This window comes from Pinus tabuliformis, chromosome J (assembly GCF_031772625.1).
Source record: "Pinus tabuliformis cultivar Carrire ecotype Pingquan chromosome J, CPIR1, whole genome shotgun sequence".
Lineage (NCBI taxonomy): Eukaryota > Viridiplantae > Streptophyta > Pinopsida > Pinales > Pinaceae > Pinus > Pinus tabuliformis.
This window is the reverse complement of record NC_142295.1, coordinates 1,239,211,980-1,239,230,529: the sequence shown is the minus strand read 5'-3', so window position 1 is coordinate 1,239,230,529 and position 18,550 is coordinate 1,239,211,980. Positions and strand designations below refer to the sequence as shown.

At 37.7% G+C, this 18,550-nt stretch overlaps 1 pseudogene; it reads left to right on the top strand.

Moving 5' to 3' along the window:
* Positions 1–12,461: 12,461 nt before the first annotated feature.
* The window catches only part of LOC149231661 (L-type lectin-domain containing receptor kinase IX.1 pseudogene), a 7,404-nt pseudogene continuing 1,315 nt past the window's right edge, over positions 12,462–18,550 (top strand).

Sequence of the window (18,550 nt, the reverse complement as noted above, 5' to 3'; positions counted from 1 at the left end):
TTTCTCGATTTGTTCACACACTGCTGTAGATGTTTCACACAGTGATTCAGCTTCAACAAGTTGTTGGCACAAGATCCTGATTTGAGATATCAATGCGCTGTTTATTCGAGTTGCCTCTGCTCTGAAATCATCGATACTCTGGGCGCTCTTGATACCTTCGAGCTGTGCTGATAGCTGAATTATTTGCTCGTCTTTAGCTTTCATCATCAGCTCATTCGATGCCTTTAACTGAGATAATGCCTCTGACAATTCTTGTGCTTTCTGAATGTCAGATTGGTCTATCCTCAGTTTTTCAATTTGCTGGGTTAACAAATGATTCTCTTGTTGTTGGGCCAGCAATTGTTCCTCTACCTGCGCTGCCTTATTCCTTGCCTCAATTACTTCCGCTTGCAATGCATATATTTCATGCTCTTTAGTCTTCAAAAGAAGACTTACTTCGGATGCTTTGTCAATAGTTGCCGCTGAATAAGCTCCCGCAAATTGCGATAGCTTTGTCAAATCTTCAGAGGGATCCAATTCTCCTTTCCAGACGACATTGCCCGTGACTATTTGCTCAGATGAAACAGAAGGTTGATCAAGCCTTCGCCTCTTCCTAGAGCGCCTTACAACGGCTCTATGCTTCGGGCTGTAGAAAATGTCTAGAGGAGGAATTTCCTCCACCTGAAGATCAATTTGATCGGATGGGTCTTGAGTGATTACCTCTACATTCTGTACCATGGGTGGGCCGCTGGTTCCTTCTAGAACCGGAGAAGAAGTAGTATCAGGAGTCTTAGAGGCGTCTGAGTCTTTGGAGGCTTCCTTACCACTTATAATGGAATCGAATTGGTTCCATTCTTTAATTAATTCAGGATCAGTAGAGATTTGCTCACCTTGTTCTGTGTGAGCTTTACTTTGTTCTTTCTCTCGTTCAATCCTCTGCTGTTCCTCCAATGCCTTCCGCTGTTGCTCCTCTTGTGCTCTTTGCTGTTGTTCCTCCAATTCCCTTTTCTGCCTATCTTTCAGTTCTTTCTTTGCTTTCTCTTCTTCTTCTCTTTTCCTCTGTTCTTCTAACTCCTTTTGCTTTCTTTGCTCTTGTTCAATTTGTGCTTTTTGCTGCCTTTCTATCTGTTCCCTTCTATGCCTTTCTGCCTGTAGCTTGTTTTGCCTTTCCTCCTGTTCTTTAATTGTAACAGGAGGTGAATTTATTTGCTGCTGACCAGACTCGCTTGAGGAGGATGCTGGGGTTGTAGATAATAAATCTAGAGGCAAAGTTTGCAACCTTTTCTTTCTAAGTTTATTAAATTCAGTTAACTCCACATCTTCATATCTCAGTGAAGCAAGTTGTCTGACTTGGCTTATTGAATCGGCACTCATGAACAGGTCGTCAAACTGGTCTTCTTGATGAACAACCTTTGACAGCTTGGCCTGTTCCAAGGCAATAAAAGCAGTCTTTTTTGGATCATAGAGTCTATTTGGAATAGAAGCTAGAGATATCATTTGGAGTTTTGCTGCTTCCTTTTCTGCATGCTTGTAATTTAGCAGCGTATAAACTCCAATTCTTAAAGGAAAAGAGGGCCATCCTCTCTTTTTCTCCTCTTTGAGAGTTTGGGTGACACCTTCAGACATAATCTGGTAGGAGATTTCCCGGGCTAACAATTTATCTGGTATGTACAGGGGGAGGACATGTGGCCTGGCCTTGCTTCCAAAAACTCTAATATAAGTAAAATGCTCTTCGCCGAACCAATGGGCAACGGCTGGTAAGTCAAAAGAAGCTTCATAGGAAATTCTAGGGATAGGTCTATCAAAAATAGAGTAGTGAACGGGCACCATGAAACCATTGCAGATTTGATACAAATGGTCTTTATGAGAGGGTTTCCATAATTTCCGATGATACAAATGAATGGGTGTTGGGTCATGGGTTGTCCATCTCCAACCAAGGACAGGAAACTCAGAATTAAAACAAAGGGTATCCATAATGTAAGCAGAGTAATAGAAGGGTGGGATTTTTCTCTCGGTGACTCTGGTTTTGGCCCTAAACTCACGAATAGCTATGACCAATTTATCAGACAAAATAGTGGCCCAATCCATGATTATACTATTTACGGCCGCTTCCATTAAGGGGACCATATCAACATGGATATTAGCAGAGTCATGAAATCCCCACAATCTACACATCATAATTCCAGCATAGCAATAAGGTGAAGCCAAAGAAGCATTGGAGTACTTACCCGACATATCATGCTTGTGTTTAGCTGGATTTTGCCTCCAATCTCGGAGAGGTTCGGATGGTGATTCATTCTCTTTCGCGAATTTCTCCACAAAGGCTCTGTTATAGACTTGCTCGGGTTTGGGCAAATGATACATCCGTCTCAAGTCGTCAGGCTTGAAGGAACCGAAAATCCTTCCATCCTTAGTATGGAAGGTTCTATCAGTGAGAGTAATTTCTTCAATTACCCAACGTACCACATCAGTATAAGGCAAGACTTGTTCTCTGGCCGCTATTCTGTGCAGAAAGGAGTCAGCCAAATCTTTAAGAGTTGCCTCAGACTTTCTTAGTTCATCCACACTGACCTCCGTTACTGTCTTTTCTGGTTGTTCTGCTTCTAGCAAATTGTATGTACCTTGCCATGTAGTGCCAGGAAGACCAGTGCATGTAGTATCTGAGATTAAGCCTTTCTTCGAAACTATAGCAGCTTGGCCTGAGACAGGTGTCGTAGTAGAACCTGCCACCTTCTTGAACTTCTTTCCCATCATATTCAGACTTCTCTCGGTTGAATTCTACACAAATGCAAGAGAAATCGTAACAAGGAAATAACAATGACGATCCATAACGGGATAGATATATAACTTGAAGCGTGGTGAGATTAATTCTAAAAGTGGCTGCGGATCTAATGATTTGAGAAGGCACCGCAGATGCAATGATGGTGATTTTACAGCCTGCAGCTCCATAAATGACCATTACTTAAGTTATTAAACCGAATGACCCCTTAAAGCGTGCAATAGATTTCTTCAAAGGTCTAATCGTAATTGTTCGTTAATTCGAAGGGGTAAAGCTTTAAATACGCATGCATTACCTTATCCCTTTACTTAATGGCATTTTGAAATTTGTGCTTTTGTCAAATCGGATTTAAATATAACTTTAATGCTTTGAAATAATCACCTTTTAGGAGTTCTGGTCATCATTAAGCGTCATCGCATCGCATCGGGAGTGTGAGTGACATTATCATTTGGGAAAGATCTTAGCGAATGCCGATTGCGACATTGCATAATATTTAGCGTGCGAACATAATTCCTAAATGTATATCAATTGATTTACCGACTACCGATAGCGATATCATATCGCATCGGGAAAAGATCTGAACGTCTTATGAGAATGCGTGGGATTCTGCCGACTGCCGATAGCGATATCGCATCGGGTAGAGGCTTAAAAGACTTTTCATAAGAGGCAGCGCCGATATTTGATCACCGATATCGTGTCGCATCGGGGAAAAGATGTGTGCTTTTTCTATGTGTGCATTGGCTATCGCCGATGGCCGATAGCGATATCGCATTGGAAAGAACCAAGGTAGCAAACGATCTTGCGATTGCTTTTTCGGACTTAACCAAAAATTGCTTATTATTTGTTCAAAAAGGCTTTTATCCACAAATTCATTTGATTATCATACCTTTTTCGAACAAATTCATTAATGCAAATTAAAATGTTTAAAAGGGACCCATTTCATATGTTAATTGTTTGTGATAAAAATGTTATGAAATGGGGGGTTGTTGTAGGGCACAACAGGAAGTTAGGGTTTTTGCAGGCTCCCGAATTTCATCTCAAAGAAGTGACCTTGGGAAAATCATCATAACTCTCTCTCTGAGAAGAGGATTGGAATTATGTAAAAAGTGGCAGATAGTGCACGGAATATAATTTTATGTGTATCAATTTTAGAGCTGAAGGAGGAAATAGTGACATGTGGTACGCCATACAAGTTCACTCTACTGAACTAGTCCATAATTAGATCATTGTGAGAGATTGGGAATAACTTTCTTTTGAAGAGTCCAAATCAGGTCAGATCTATGGCATTGGAAATAAGACTCAAAGGGATACTACAGGACCGCATATCAAATATTGGGTATCTGAAAGCGCAAAAATACATAAGATTAAATGTCGTGCTCCTAGAAGGTGAGAAAAACTAGATCAAGTGTTGTCAAGGGGTGCAAAGGACCAAACTTTCTAGGGCAGCAAAGAGCAAGGTGCAGCAAAATGATGCAATAGAGGTAAGCTAAAGGTAAGTATCTTTTGTATATGCATTTTCATTTTTTAATTGCATTAGGTTCTTTTTATTCTAATTTGTTGTTTTCTTTTAGCACTGACATATGCTCTACAAGATGAGGTAAGTTTTGCTATTATCATGTCATGGGTATTTCCTTGAAGACTTTTTGTAGGTATTATATATTCATCAAGAGAAGACTCAATGCATAATCTAATGTTCTGAAGAGTGAGAAAGGGTAGCATGACAAGAGCAACAATCAAGGTGGAGAACAACAACAAGAAGTTCACCATATGAAGTCTTCAAGGGGGAAGCACCGCATACAATCATTGTAAAAGCATCATTGTACAGAGTCATTGTAAAAGCATCATTGTAAAAGTTGTACAACTATTTATCTACCAAGAGTTGAAGACAGAGTGTTGGGAGGTCTAGGATCATCATTAGGTGGTTGTTTCATAGTTGGGGTTATGGTCTAGTGTGTCTTCTTCTTCTACATAATTCTATATCATTGTAAACTGGACCATTTTCCCTAGTATAGGAGTCCATTCTTATTTTATTCTTCTATAGGGTGGTATGGTGGTGCTAGGCTAGTGCATGATGTCACCAACAGGTTCCATATTGTGAAAACTTCAAGGTGGTAGGTTGGTGCTAGGGCGAGTTGTAGCTCATTGGGTGTTGGGGCATCTGTTCAGTTGACTACTGAAGAATCTCGGGTGTTGGCACATCCATCCAATGGGAGATGGAGAAGAATGCTTTTCTAGGATACTAGGAATTTGTTGCTTTCATTTTAGTTGGGGCTGAAGATTAAATAATTTATTAGAAAAGCGTTCGGTGGTTTTTTACCCAAAGGGGGTTTTCCACCTAAAATCTTTGTGCCTCCTGGGTTCTTCTATTTATTGTTATTATTGCATAAACGTTAATAATAATTGAAGATTAACTATTGCTCTGAAAATATTTAAAAGTTCTAATTGGTAAGGAATACTAATTCACCGCCCCCCCCCTCAGTATTTTCCAACATGCTCATGGTGTCCTAAGTTTACTAGGCAAAGTGACTTATGGAAACAAAGTTTTGGGACAGAATTGAGGGGTGGAAAGAGAAGATGGAGGAGTCCAAGATGGAAATTGAAGAGGTGCCCTCCCATGTAGATGAACAGAAACATGCAACCAATCACATGAATCCATCCATTAATCATTAAAAAAGTGATATAACCTATGATGGAAAATATGAGTTGAATTTAAGTCACATCTATTTTACGCCATAACACTACTCTAATCACTAAATTGTCTTCTAAGTTACCGAAAGAAAATGTAAAGAAGAACAAATAACATTAATTTATTTCCAAGAAATCATAAACACAATATTTGTGGACTAAGGTTGTGAATCCTTCCACTCATTCGCCCACAAGAGAGGTGATGTAGAAGCTTCCAACCATAGGTTTTTATAACTTAATCTCTACTAAAATGAAAGAAAATATGAATTGCATGGAATCAAGAACAAAACACAAGTACAAAAGAGGGACCAAATCCTTTGGGTTGGGCCCAAACCCAAGGGTCTCAACATTCTAAAACTAACTCAGAGGTAGCTTAATAATCAACTTCTCATTATCAGAAAGTAAAGGTCTCATACATCACATGAAAGTTCAAAATGACAATGTCAAGCTCTAAGCTCAATAACTACACCTAGCTAAATCAAAACTTCAAATCCTAATGAGATTTTCATCTTGTTTATTTATACAAAAGGATAGTTGATAGAAGCTCCCTTGAAAATAGGAGTGATTCCCTCCTTGATCTCAGAAATGGTGGATCTTGTCCATTTTGAACTTCACTTGTACTAGGAGTTACTTGACTTCCAATGAATTTGAATTGGTGAGAGAGGATGTTGTGATCCCAAGCCAAGTAAGGGAGTTAAGGAAGTGGAAAAACACCCTAGATTCTCTCTTGGTTGTCTCCATCAGCCTCTACATGGTAATTTCCTCTAAAATGCTTCGTTTTCCTGCAAATAAACCACATTAGGCCACATACTATGACAAACACCTTTTACTCCTCTTACTAATCATAATATAACAAAAAATGTGAATTAATGTGAGAGAAGGATAGTTTTAAGGCTGGAGGATGGCATGGTGATGTTAAAAATATACTTATTAATGGGACTCCTCACCATTAAAGTAGGAAATGAGATTCAAAAGAATCAAATAATCAAAGAGATGATATTGGAACCAATCAACTAATAAGTGCATTGATTTGAAACCCAAAATTCTCACATGTTTTGACTAGAGCCAAGTGATAAGCACAATGAGAGATAATTATGGTTAAAGGATCATTGGTTGAAATATAGTTTTTTCTCAATGGTAGTTCCATCTATGATATGGTGTCTAATCTTGTTGGATGGTAAGTAAAAGTACTTAGATAACCATAACTTAACAATGATGTGAACTATGGATGATTTCTATGAATTGGTTGCTAATGATTAAAATGGATTTGATGAATACATGTGTTATCAAGGGTCGTGATTCTTATGAAATTTCAAGGGTGGTACAAGAAGAATTTTAAGGTTGAAGCAAGAGACATGGTGAGTGCATACCAATGGAAACCTAAACAATATATCAATAAAAGAATTTATTATAATGAAATTAAAAATTTTAATTTCATATAAATGGGAATATGACTATAAGACTTGGTTAGGCATGTTTACCACTGCTAAATCACTAGAAAATTTTATATGCGGAACTAGGTGACAAGGGAATCACGTTGGATTCTTGGATACTTTGGTTATAATCTTTGAGAAGTGTACGACCTAGAAGTGAGTAGTGTAGGATCTATTGACTTGTTTGGCTAAATTTGGTCAAGGGGAACTTGAAGTCAAGTTAAAATGGGGGAATTTTAGGCTAAACTTGACTTGGTGAAAGAGTAAAATTTGTTAGGTCAATACAGTTGGTTTTGGGCATATGACATTTGCATACCAATGGTAGTGATCCTATGGAACACGTGTAATGAATCCTTTAAATGGAATGAGGATACTCCGTTATAGTGTAATAAGAGGTGAGTGGTGTACATTCACTTAGCTAGCTTAGCGAAGTTTATTCAAGAAAATAAAGATTTTTCTTTGGACAATTTTTCCTCCAAGAGTTTTCTAAGAAAAAATTGAGTGAAATTACATGTGCATGATTTATGTATTTTGTTATCTCTCGTTAATTATTTCTCTTGCATTTATTCTCTTAGTTTTTAAGAGTTATATGGTGAAGCATATTTCTCTTCATTTCTTAACCTCCAATGCTTTTTTCCCTCTTTCATACTTTGCAAGTAAGATTCCACTTCAAAGTTCATTTTTCCCTTGTCTTCTTGTGTTTAGACACTTAAGTTGTCATTGTTTAAACTCTCAATGTGTAATTTCTATTATAAACCAAGTCTCATTAATAATTCATTATTATTTTTTTAATCCACTTTGAATCACCATCCTCTTTGTATTTGCATTCAAGGAGGAAGGAAATCAATTGTCCATTCATTCAAACTTATTATTCTTGGGATTTCATGAATCTATTTCAACACATTACCCTATTTTTAACTCTATCAAGCTAATCAAAATTGCCTCTATTTCTTATTTCCTTGCTTTTAATTTCATCCACATCAGCTATTGATCCTATTTAAATTATCTCCATCATGAATGCTTTAACATGCTTGTTCATACATCATTCTCATAAGTTCCCTCGATTCAACGATATGCATGTACATCATACAAATAAATATCACGACATATCCTTTTAATTTTGGTTGGTCGTTATATCTGAGATTAACATCACCACATGCATATTGTAATCAATATAATCTCTATCTCCCATAATGGAGGGTGGAGGTTGTAACGAATTAATTAATTCTTTGCCCAGTCACCTGGAGATCACCTGATATACACAAATGATAAAGGATAAATGAATTTCTCATGGGAACTGCATAATAATGTCCACTTCTAAAACTATTGCGTGATCTAATTGCCTAGTAATGTTTATAATTGATGTGATGTAAAAAAGATAACATAACATTCCAAACGACTGGTCTCGATCATTGTCAATATTTTTGAAAATTTGCTTTATCTTAGTAAGTTATTTTCAATTTGGTTGTGTGTTAGGCTTATTTCAATAAATTATCGTCAATGTTGTTATATATTCATTAATTTTAAATAATATATATTTATATATTAATGAAATATATTTTATTTTAAAAATAAGATGAAAATCTAAAATATTTATATTTAAAATATGTATAATTTGATTAAATAAAATGTGTTAAAAAAAACTATTTTTTTTTTTTAAAACAACACTAAATTTTTATGTTAGTGAATAAAATACAAATAATAAAATATGAAAATGTAAAAACTAATAGAAAATATTATATTACTTATAATAACATGTTCATAGGTTGTTTTCCCTACCCTAGAAAAAAAACATGTTCATATGTTTTTACAATATTTTTAATATCAATAAAAATGAAGAAATAAGTTTTTGTATAGATTTTTCGAGGACTAGGTTGCTGATGAACTAGGAGCTAGGGTTGGAGTTGACGCTAGGGTTTTGAGTTTGGGCACCATGGCGTACCATGCAAGGGGAGTGTGGCTCCCTCCTACAGTCAGGTTGTTATAGATTGAGGCAAGGATAAAGGAAAGCAACATTTCAAAAAACCTCTGGAACGGATTTCAGAGTCAAGAAGCAAGGGAAATTTGGGAAGAAACAGACTTCAAGAATAGGAAGGAGATCAATTGGACACAAACAAGGAGGAGGAGAATGGAGGTAGCAGTGATAAAACTACTTCCATAAGAACTAATGGGGTGTGCAAACCCAAGTCGAGCACCATTCTACGAGTTATTTTGAGTGATCCGACACTTCAAGCGCATAGACATCATATGACAAAACATGCGATGATATGCAAATTCAAGGGGTTATGGCTGACGGAAAGGGAACTACACATCTGGATAAGGAGTCATTGGAAGCCAAAGGGGAAATACACTTTCATCTGGGATCTAAGGGTTTTTCACAGTGGTGTTCGTAAGCCTGGAGGATAAAGACAAAGATTCCAAGGATGGCCATATTTCTACGCTGCTGCATGACTCTACATGCGGCCATGGATGATGAAATTTGTCTCGAAACATGAAACGCTCACATCAGTACTGGTATGGATTAGATTATACTCCCTTCCTCTGGATTATTAGCTACCAGAATCTCTGAAAACAATAGGCAACAAGTTGGGACACATTCTAAAGATCTCAGAGGCAACTCTGAAAGGAAAATATACATCCTTTGCCTAAATATGTGTGGAGATGGACTTATCGGGAGCGCTTCCAGAAGCAATAATTTTAGAAGTATATGATGAGGAATGGGTGCAAACTGTAGACTATGAGCACATCCCATTCAAGTGCCACAAATGCCATGAACACGAGAATTTATTCAGAGACTGCCCAACAAATAATATGGAAGGAAACATGAAAACTATTGTGGATAAAAATCATGAGGGTTTCACCAAGGTTGGGGGCAAAAGCATGGGTGGTAAACGTCCACATAAGAAGATGAGTGAGAACATACATTCAAGGAATAATTGATTTAAGATCCTAGACGAAGAAGAGGGGATTAATGAAATAGTCCAGGATAAGGAGAAAATAACACATGAGAAGGAGAAGGAAGATGACATGGAAGGTATCATAGTAAACAACCAGCAAAAGGATGACCTACCAAGTTGCATGGAGATAAGTAGGGATCTAGAGATGACTCCAAGTGAAGCGGGTACAGAGGATAATGAACTATAGGAGATACTAGACAGGGAAAATCTAGATCTAGAAAAATTTCTAGAACAAGGGATGACCACAAGAGTGGACTCCTTGCCAAAACAGGGTTATGATAGAGTACAACAACTCTTTCTATGGAGATCACAATCAAAGGGAGCTGGAATCAAAAGAAATCATGAAAGCCAGGAGCATAGCGGGGTCAAAATGATGGAGAATGTACAGGAACAATCTCCAAAGAACTCAGGTAGTAAAAGAGGAAGAAAAAGACAAAATGAGTTGCTGAACGAATGTGGAAAATTATTGATTAACTCAAGTAAGATGAAAGATCTTACCAGTTACTCTTTTACTAACCTTTCTTAATGAAGCTCACAACCTGGAATATTAGAGGCTTAGGTAATCGAAGGAAACATAGAAATCTCAGCAACAGAATTAAAGAAGAAAAACCAAATATGGTTTTTATTCAAGAGACAAAATGTTTGATGGATAATATTAGAGAAATTCACAACAAGTGGCTATTCAAGTATGAGTATCTAGAGGTGAAAGCAGACAACTCGCTGAGGGGGAGGATTATCACACTATGGGATCCACAAAAATTTTCCATCCTGGATGTTGAAGCATCCTTGAACTATCTTTCTATGATATGTCAACCTGTAGGTGATAAGGTAATATATATGATCACAAATGTTTATGGAACTCAGAAGCAAGCAGATAAACTCCAACTTCTCATCTCCCTTGAGGATCTTAGGGCAACACACCCAAATATGCCCTGGATCATTGTAGGAGATTTCAATATGATAAGATCTCTCCCAGAGAAGAAAGGTGGTATTAGACAGTTAGGAAGAGACTCCATGGCCTTCCAAAACTTCATAATGAATATGGGGCTAGTGGATACTAAAACTATAAATGGAACCTTCACCTGGAACAGCAAGAGGGGATGGGCTTCTTAGGTTGCCTCCAAACTTGATTGATTTTTTATTTCAGAGGATCTCATTCTCACAGGCCTTGCCATGACAGCTTCCATTCTACCCTTTGGAGGATCGAACCACTGGGCTTTACAGCTGGAGGCAACCTTTATGGGCACACCAAGAAATAGACCTTTCAGGTTTGATAATGACTGGCTCTGCCACCCTAAATTCACCAGTAACATTGACAAATGGTGGAGAGAGGATATGAACATTCAAGCCACTAGAATGTTCATGCTCCAGCAGAGAATCAAACACATCAAGTCTTGACTTAAAGAGTGGAACAAAACAGAATTTGGAGATATCTTCTACGCCAAAAGAGAAGTTGGGCAGAAACTCCAAGAGATTAATCAGATCAGTATCACAGATGGCTTTACTGAGGAGCGGAAAAAGCTTACTGACTCTTTGTAGAGAGAATGGGAAGATCAATGCTTGCAAGAGGAAATTTTCTGGAGATAGAAATCAAGAATACAGTGGATCAGAGAGGGAAAAAGGAACACAAAATTCTTTCACAATTCCACCATGGCTCACAGGGCACATAAAAGAATCACAAAGCTCAAAGACTCTCAAGGGATAGAGCTTGTCTCTCACAATGATATGGAATCAATCCTGGTACAACATTTTCTCATTATAGCAAAGGAACCTTTGGAGGATAGATCGAGGTTCATCAACCTTTTCACTCAGTATATCCCTCAGTTGGTTGCTAGAGAGGATAACCATAATCTTAACAGGCCAGTGTCGGAAGAGGAGGTTAGTGAAGCGATTAATGAAATGAAAAATGGAAAATCCGCAGGCCCAGATGGATTCAATGTAGATTTCTTTAAAGCCTGTTCAGAAATAGTTAAACAAGATATACTTGAGGTTGTGGAAGACTCAAGAAAATCCAAAAAGATTCCGAGGGCTCTTAATGCTTCCTTCATAGATTTGATCCCAAAAAAGGAAAATTCCATGACTCCGAAGGGTTTCAGACCTATAGCCTTATATAATGTGGTGTGCAAAATTATTTCCAAAGTGATAGCCAATAGACTCAAGCCCCTTCTACCATCTCTCATCTTGGAGGAGAAAATGAGATATGTGGAAGGAAGACAAATCCTCAACAATATCATCCAAGCTCATGAGGTAATACACTCTCTCAAAAGCAACAAATAAGCTGGCATGATCATTCAGTTGGACCTTGCAAAAGCCTATGACAAGTTAAGTTGGTCTTATGTCAGAGAAATTCTAAGAGCCTCTGGCTTTGACCAAAATTGGATAAGATGGGTCATGGCACTCGTAACCACAACTAGTTTTTCCATTTTGCTTAATGGAGCTCCATCAAGAAACTTTACACCTTCCAGGGGTCTCAAATAGGGAGATCCACTCTCTCCTTTCCTCTTCGTCCTCATGATGGAAGGGCTTGGCAGAGCAATAAAAATGGCAAATGCTGAAGGATGGATATAGGGAATCAAACTCACCTTGCATGGAGCAGCAAACACTCATCAACAATTTGTGGATGACACAATGCTGCAAGGAATCCCCACAGTTAGGGAAGCCCAAGCGATCAAACACATCTTAAATGACTTTTCCATGGCAACAGGCACTAAGGTAAGCCTAAAAAAATCCAAATTTTTTTTCTTTAACACTAACATTTCTATTCAAAGAAATATTACTAGAATTATTAGGTTTCAAAGGGATCAACTACCTTCAAAGTACCTAGGCATACCTCTCAATGATAAACCTCTAAGCAATAAAGTGTGGGAGCCATTAATAAATAAACTTTAGGACAAGGTCAGAAAGTGGACATGCAGGACTCTAAATTTGGCAGGACGCCTTGTGCTCACACAGGCTGTCTTGCACGCAATTCCTGTTTTCATGTTCATTGCTCTGCCTACTCCTAAAGGTATTAAGCAGCAAATCAGGAACATATAGAGAGATTTTCTATGGGGCAGAGGAGAAGAAAAAAATAAGTGGGCCTTAGTTTCCTAGGACAAGATATGCAAGCCCAAAAGACATGGTGGTTTGGGGCTTCAAGACCCCGAAACCCTCAATAAAGTTTTAGGAGCCAAACTTTGGTGGAGATGGATTAAGGAGCTGACAACTCCCTGGGCTAAGCTTTGGAAGCAAAAATATGCCCGGTATTGGTAGGAGAAGGGTCACATTAGAACGTTAGGGAAAATCAAGGGCTCCCATATCTGGAACCTTGCTTTGGAAAATAAAAGTATTATTCAACAACACAACTTTTGGGAAATTCGAGTAGGGAACCTTGCACGTTTTTGGGAGGATAACGGGCAATAGGAAACCAACCTTTACAATGAGCAATTCGTAGCTCTCAAGAGTGATGCTGATAACAAAGGTTTACTTCCGGTCAAATACTTCTGGGACCAGGAAAAAAATGAAGGAAAATGGAGAAAGTGGAAGGATCTAGGCCATAATGATGAGAGTCCTATGAAAGCCTAGGCAGATGCTTTCTCCCAGGAACTACAACAGAGAAGGATTTTGGTTTCCTCATTACCTGACCAATTAAGATGGGGAAATAACCATGAAGGCGACTTCAAACTCAAAGAAGCTAAACTGGAAGTTGCTGGATTCAACTATTTGAATCCTGATCATGTATGGGAAAAAATATGGCAGAGCCCCCACTAGATGAAAATAAAGCTATTCATCTAGCTAGTGCATCAAAGGAAAATCCTACTTGGGAGAATCTCCTAAAAAAAGGCTTTATAGGTCCCTCTAAATGTTACCTTTGTGACTTACAAGAAGAGACAATGGATCACCTTCTCAACCTCTGTCCTTTCACATCCCATGTATGGAACTGGGTGGCCTCAATTTTTAGACATACAGATCAGGATAACCTCAACATATCCAACACTTTGAAGAACTTGAGGAATAATTTCTTAGGGAATGAAATCATCAATAAAGCCTAGTCTCTGGTGCCAGGCTTTGTTATCTAGAATGTTTGGAAAGAGCGCAACAGTAGGATCTTAAAAAACAAGGCAAGTATGCCCCAAAAAATAACTAACCAAATTTTAAGGCAGCTCAAAGAAACGGTGAAAATTTTGGTAAGAACACTTCCTAAGGAACCTCCTCCACTCTAAGAGGAGAGTATTATTCTTTAGTTGGGTCTTTAGTCCATAATCCCTCAGGGTTTGACCAAAGGAATAGGACAGATAAATGCAGATAGTAACATTTGGAAGCCTCCTCCTTATGGTTTCCTAAAGATTAACATAGACAGTGATTCTAAGGGCAACCCAGGATTAGCTGGCTTCGGAGGGGCTATAAGAGATGAACAGGGTCAGGTAAAGAAGATATTCCATGGGCATCTGGGAGAAGCCACTAATAATATGGTGGAGCTTATGGCATTAGAGCAGTGCTTAGAAATCCTGTTGGATTCGAATTCTCATAATGTCATCATTGAAGTAGATTCGGAATTAATTATCAGAGCGACCAAGAAAATATGTAATGGTTCTTCTCCAGATAAAGTTTTGAAGAATTGGAGGCTTTTGCAGATCTTTCACCATATCCACTCCCACCTGAAAACCTTAAAAACGGTTTGTTTTGTTCATGTGAAATGGAAAGCTAATATGTTAGCAGATCATTTAGTGAACGAAGGAGTAATCAAAATGGATAGGGATTCGTGATTTATTTGGGAGCTGTTACCCCCAGGAAAATTGTTGGAGGACTGTCTCTATCAGGCGACAAAGATATGGAGCTATGGACTAATAGGATGGAGCGAAACAATTCAGGAGATAGAGAATCTGGGAGGAGGGCATAAGAACCATATGTTGCACTTGATAAACGGCCAGCGCGGGGCAAAAGTATGCACAGGTTAGTCAGTGAGGCATCAAATGACAATACCATTAGCGGTTTATCGGGTGGGGTCTATACAGTTTCTAGTTTTTTGGGGCAAGGCTCCGATTCCATTTTGTGTGTGACACGTATCAGTGATATGTGAGAGAATACCGCCCGATTCTCCACACTTCTTGTTCACCGATATTCGCATAGACCGTTGGATCCGTGTAGGGGGATCAATGGTGTAGATTGATTGTGAATGTTAGTTCGGTGTTTCGGATCCGAAATAGTTTAAAAGCTAGACTAAAATTTTTCTTCGGGTTCGTGCTTGATAGATTCTTGGGTGGGGCCCTTTTGGATTGTTCGATTGGTTCCATTTAAAACTTACTATGCTTTTAGCTGAGCTTTGGTGGTTGTCCCAAGTTCCCTCTGTGGATCTCTTAATTTTTTTTTGTAATCTCGATTCTTCGGACCTATCTTCCTCGGAGGTCAGGGTTACTTTCTTTCTGTATACTACTCACTTTTTTCCAGAGTGTACTACTGTAAATCCCCGGTTTTCCTTTCGAGGCTTCTCATGGTTTTTGAGGGTGTGGCCAGGGTCTGGGCCTAACTAGCTGCTTGACTTTCAGAGCTGGGGTGGAAATATGTAAATTATGTACCATTGGCTAGATTAATAGAAGGTCCTACTCTTACTTGATCAAAAAAAAGTTTCTGTATAAACCTTTCTACATGAAAATAAAGAGCCAACAACAGTACATTTCACATCTTGTCATGATTATGAATAAAGTTAAAATTTAATTGTGGTCAAATACCATTTTGTTACCTACCTTTCAAGGTCGAGATCATAGAGGTTTCTTAATTCTTTTATGATGAACTATCATAAAATGATAGTATAAAGAAAAGTAGGAACAAAGGGAAAATAATGAATGATGTGGAATCAATAATATTTTAATTTTAACATTTATTAAAATATAGATTTAGTGAAAAATTATAATGTATTAAAATTTTTGGTTTTATGTAAAGATATGCAGATAGCACAAAGTATTACAAGGGCTTGGAGTATGCTCTAAAATTATTTTTTCTTGGTTAAGAGTTTGTTTTTCTCGTACATAAAGAAACAGGTTAACGACCCAAGACCTAGAGGTATCTTGCAAGAGTGAAGCCTGCCCCCTTACAGACTGTCGACTGGTTATTCCAGGTGGCATGGTTTTCCTTGAATAACGGTGATGAGTCAGCCTCCATTCATAGTTAGCAGCTAGAGATGGTTGTCCTCACTGCTGGTTTGACAATTGAGTTATGATAGGTTTTTCCACCATGTAAAAAAGAAGAAGCACAAAGTACCACCACAAACCCCACATGATATAAGATATTGCAAAGCAACATCATAAATAATAATAAAATAAAAATTCTAGTAGCATTAGTGAATATTATGTTTATAGATTTAATGAAAAATTATAATGCATTAAAAATTTTAATCTTACATAAGGATATGTAGATAGCACAAAGTATCACCACAAACCCAACATGAGTGGATATTATGTTTATAGATGTTTATTACACATAACAAGATATACATTTTAAATGTATGGATGGATATTAAGTTTTTTGAATTTCTCTCCAGTGTTATAGATATTAAGTTTTAGTGTATTTTAACTATTTCATATTTTGGTTTTTTTTTTGTCAAAATTGGGTAATGAAAATTTTGGCAAGACTATGATTTTTTATTGTTTAAAAAATATTTTTTAATGCATAAATTGATTCAATACCATGAAAGCCCTCTAGAGCACTCATATTGTGCAAACTACATAGCTCAAACTTGTTTTCCAACCAACCCCTCATGGATTTTAGGTAAAACTCACTAAACAATATGCCCAAAAAAGAGTCAAAACAGAGAATAATTAAACCATGCATTGCGTTTTTAGTGGCTGAAGGTGATTCCTATATGAATTTAGAAGAAAAATTGAAAATTACTTCATAGAACTTGTTATAAATATAACCATTTTAGAAATATTAATACAAAGTATTGATGTTTTCTAAAGTGGGCATGAAACCTAAACCATTATAGAAGAATAAATAAAAGTGGTCCATCATGAATGATTTTTTTTTTGAGCGGTTCACAACCCCAGATATCAGTGAATGCTATGCCCCATGGAATATTTGTACTAGGAAGATCCACCCGAAGGGATTACATCCTGATCCAGGTGGCTTCAGAGAGGCTCAAAAATCAAAGAGGGCTCAAGAAAGGCTCAAAAATAAAATTTGGTGTATTGCAGTGAAATCAATGTCAACTAGAAGAGTTCATCACAGTATTTTCAACGGTGAAAATGATACTTCAATCCAACATCGTATGTGAAACTTATGTCCAATCAAAGTTTCAGTCAAACTAGGCCCCTTGGCTAAAGTTAGGAGAGTGCCAAACGAATTTAGAGCATGACTAAATATGGAAGAGCCGCTAAATTGGATGGAAATTAACGAGGGAAAAAATTGAAACTTTGTGACAACGATTTTTGGCGGTTGGAAATAGCGAAATTGTCACCTACCTAAAAAAGGTGGTAACCCTAAAAAACTGTAAAAATAAAAAAATGAGGTGGCGGGCAGCCACCCTCGCCCCCATAGTTAGTATTTAACATATATAAATATGGTGAGTGGGCAACTGACTGACTAACCACCCAACGAAACAAACAAGCCACTATATATTAATGGGTCGGTGGGTATTGAACTTGCGTCAGCTGCCAATCGGCCCGCCCATCAGCAACCCTCCAACCAAAATGAAACAAACAACCACCACCTAATTAAAATAAAATGATTTCCAAATGTGGGGGAGGCTTGACCACGAGACCTCCATCCCCCAACCACCTGCCAACTGTGGGTCAACCAAGGCTCCAACCCATCAGGCCTTGAAAATAATGTTGACGCCTAGTTACTTAAACACAATTGATTCATTCGACCCACAGAGAATAGAGGATACTGAGTGTGGAACCTAACATAGGGGTAGAACACCGAGCGAAATGAAAACCAAGGAGTGGAACCTTGACATAGTAGAATATGCAAGGAATATAAAAGATTCCCTTAGGGCCAAATTTTCACAGTGACATAATTATGTCAAGTTTATACTCAAATTACTAAGAATTTAGCCAAGATTCTGATGGTGTAATCAGTTTCCTCATATGAGCAACAAAATTTCAATCAACCAGCAGAAACTAATCTTTATAGAATCTTGAGGAATCTTTAAGATTCCTTAGAGGCCCGAAAATGAAATTTTAATAATCTGGCCAACTTTATACTCATTTTACTCATTCTTTTGTAAAGAACGTGATGGTATAATCCATTTCCTCATTTGAGTAGTTGAATTTCATTCAACTCGTAGAAGAGAATCTTTGAGGAATATTTAAGATGTCGGGGAGCCCAAAATTGACCGAGTCAGAAAGGGATCGAGTTTATAGTCAGATTTCATGATTTTTCGCTAGGAATTCAACTGTGCAGTCTATTTCTTTAGCCAAGGTGTGCATTTTTAGGACGTCCCTAGAAGTGGAGGTATAAGATGCATTGACTTCATGTGTTCTTTTGATTTTTGTTGACATGATGATTTGATGTTGAGATCCTTGTTTTCCACTTTGTTGGAGGATCCTTGTATGCCACTTCATGTGAGAGATTGATATTTTTTAATGTTGAAGGAGAGATTCTATGAGTGAGAGTTCTTATAGAAGAGTGTCTCATGGAGAGACATGTCACTCTAGTTAAGTGAGTTCTTCCTTGTATTGACAAAGAACACATCATGTATTCATCATCATCTTGCAGCAATTAGTGAAGCGACCTCCCCA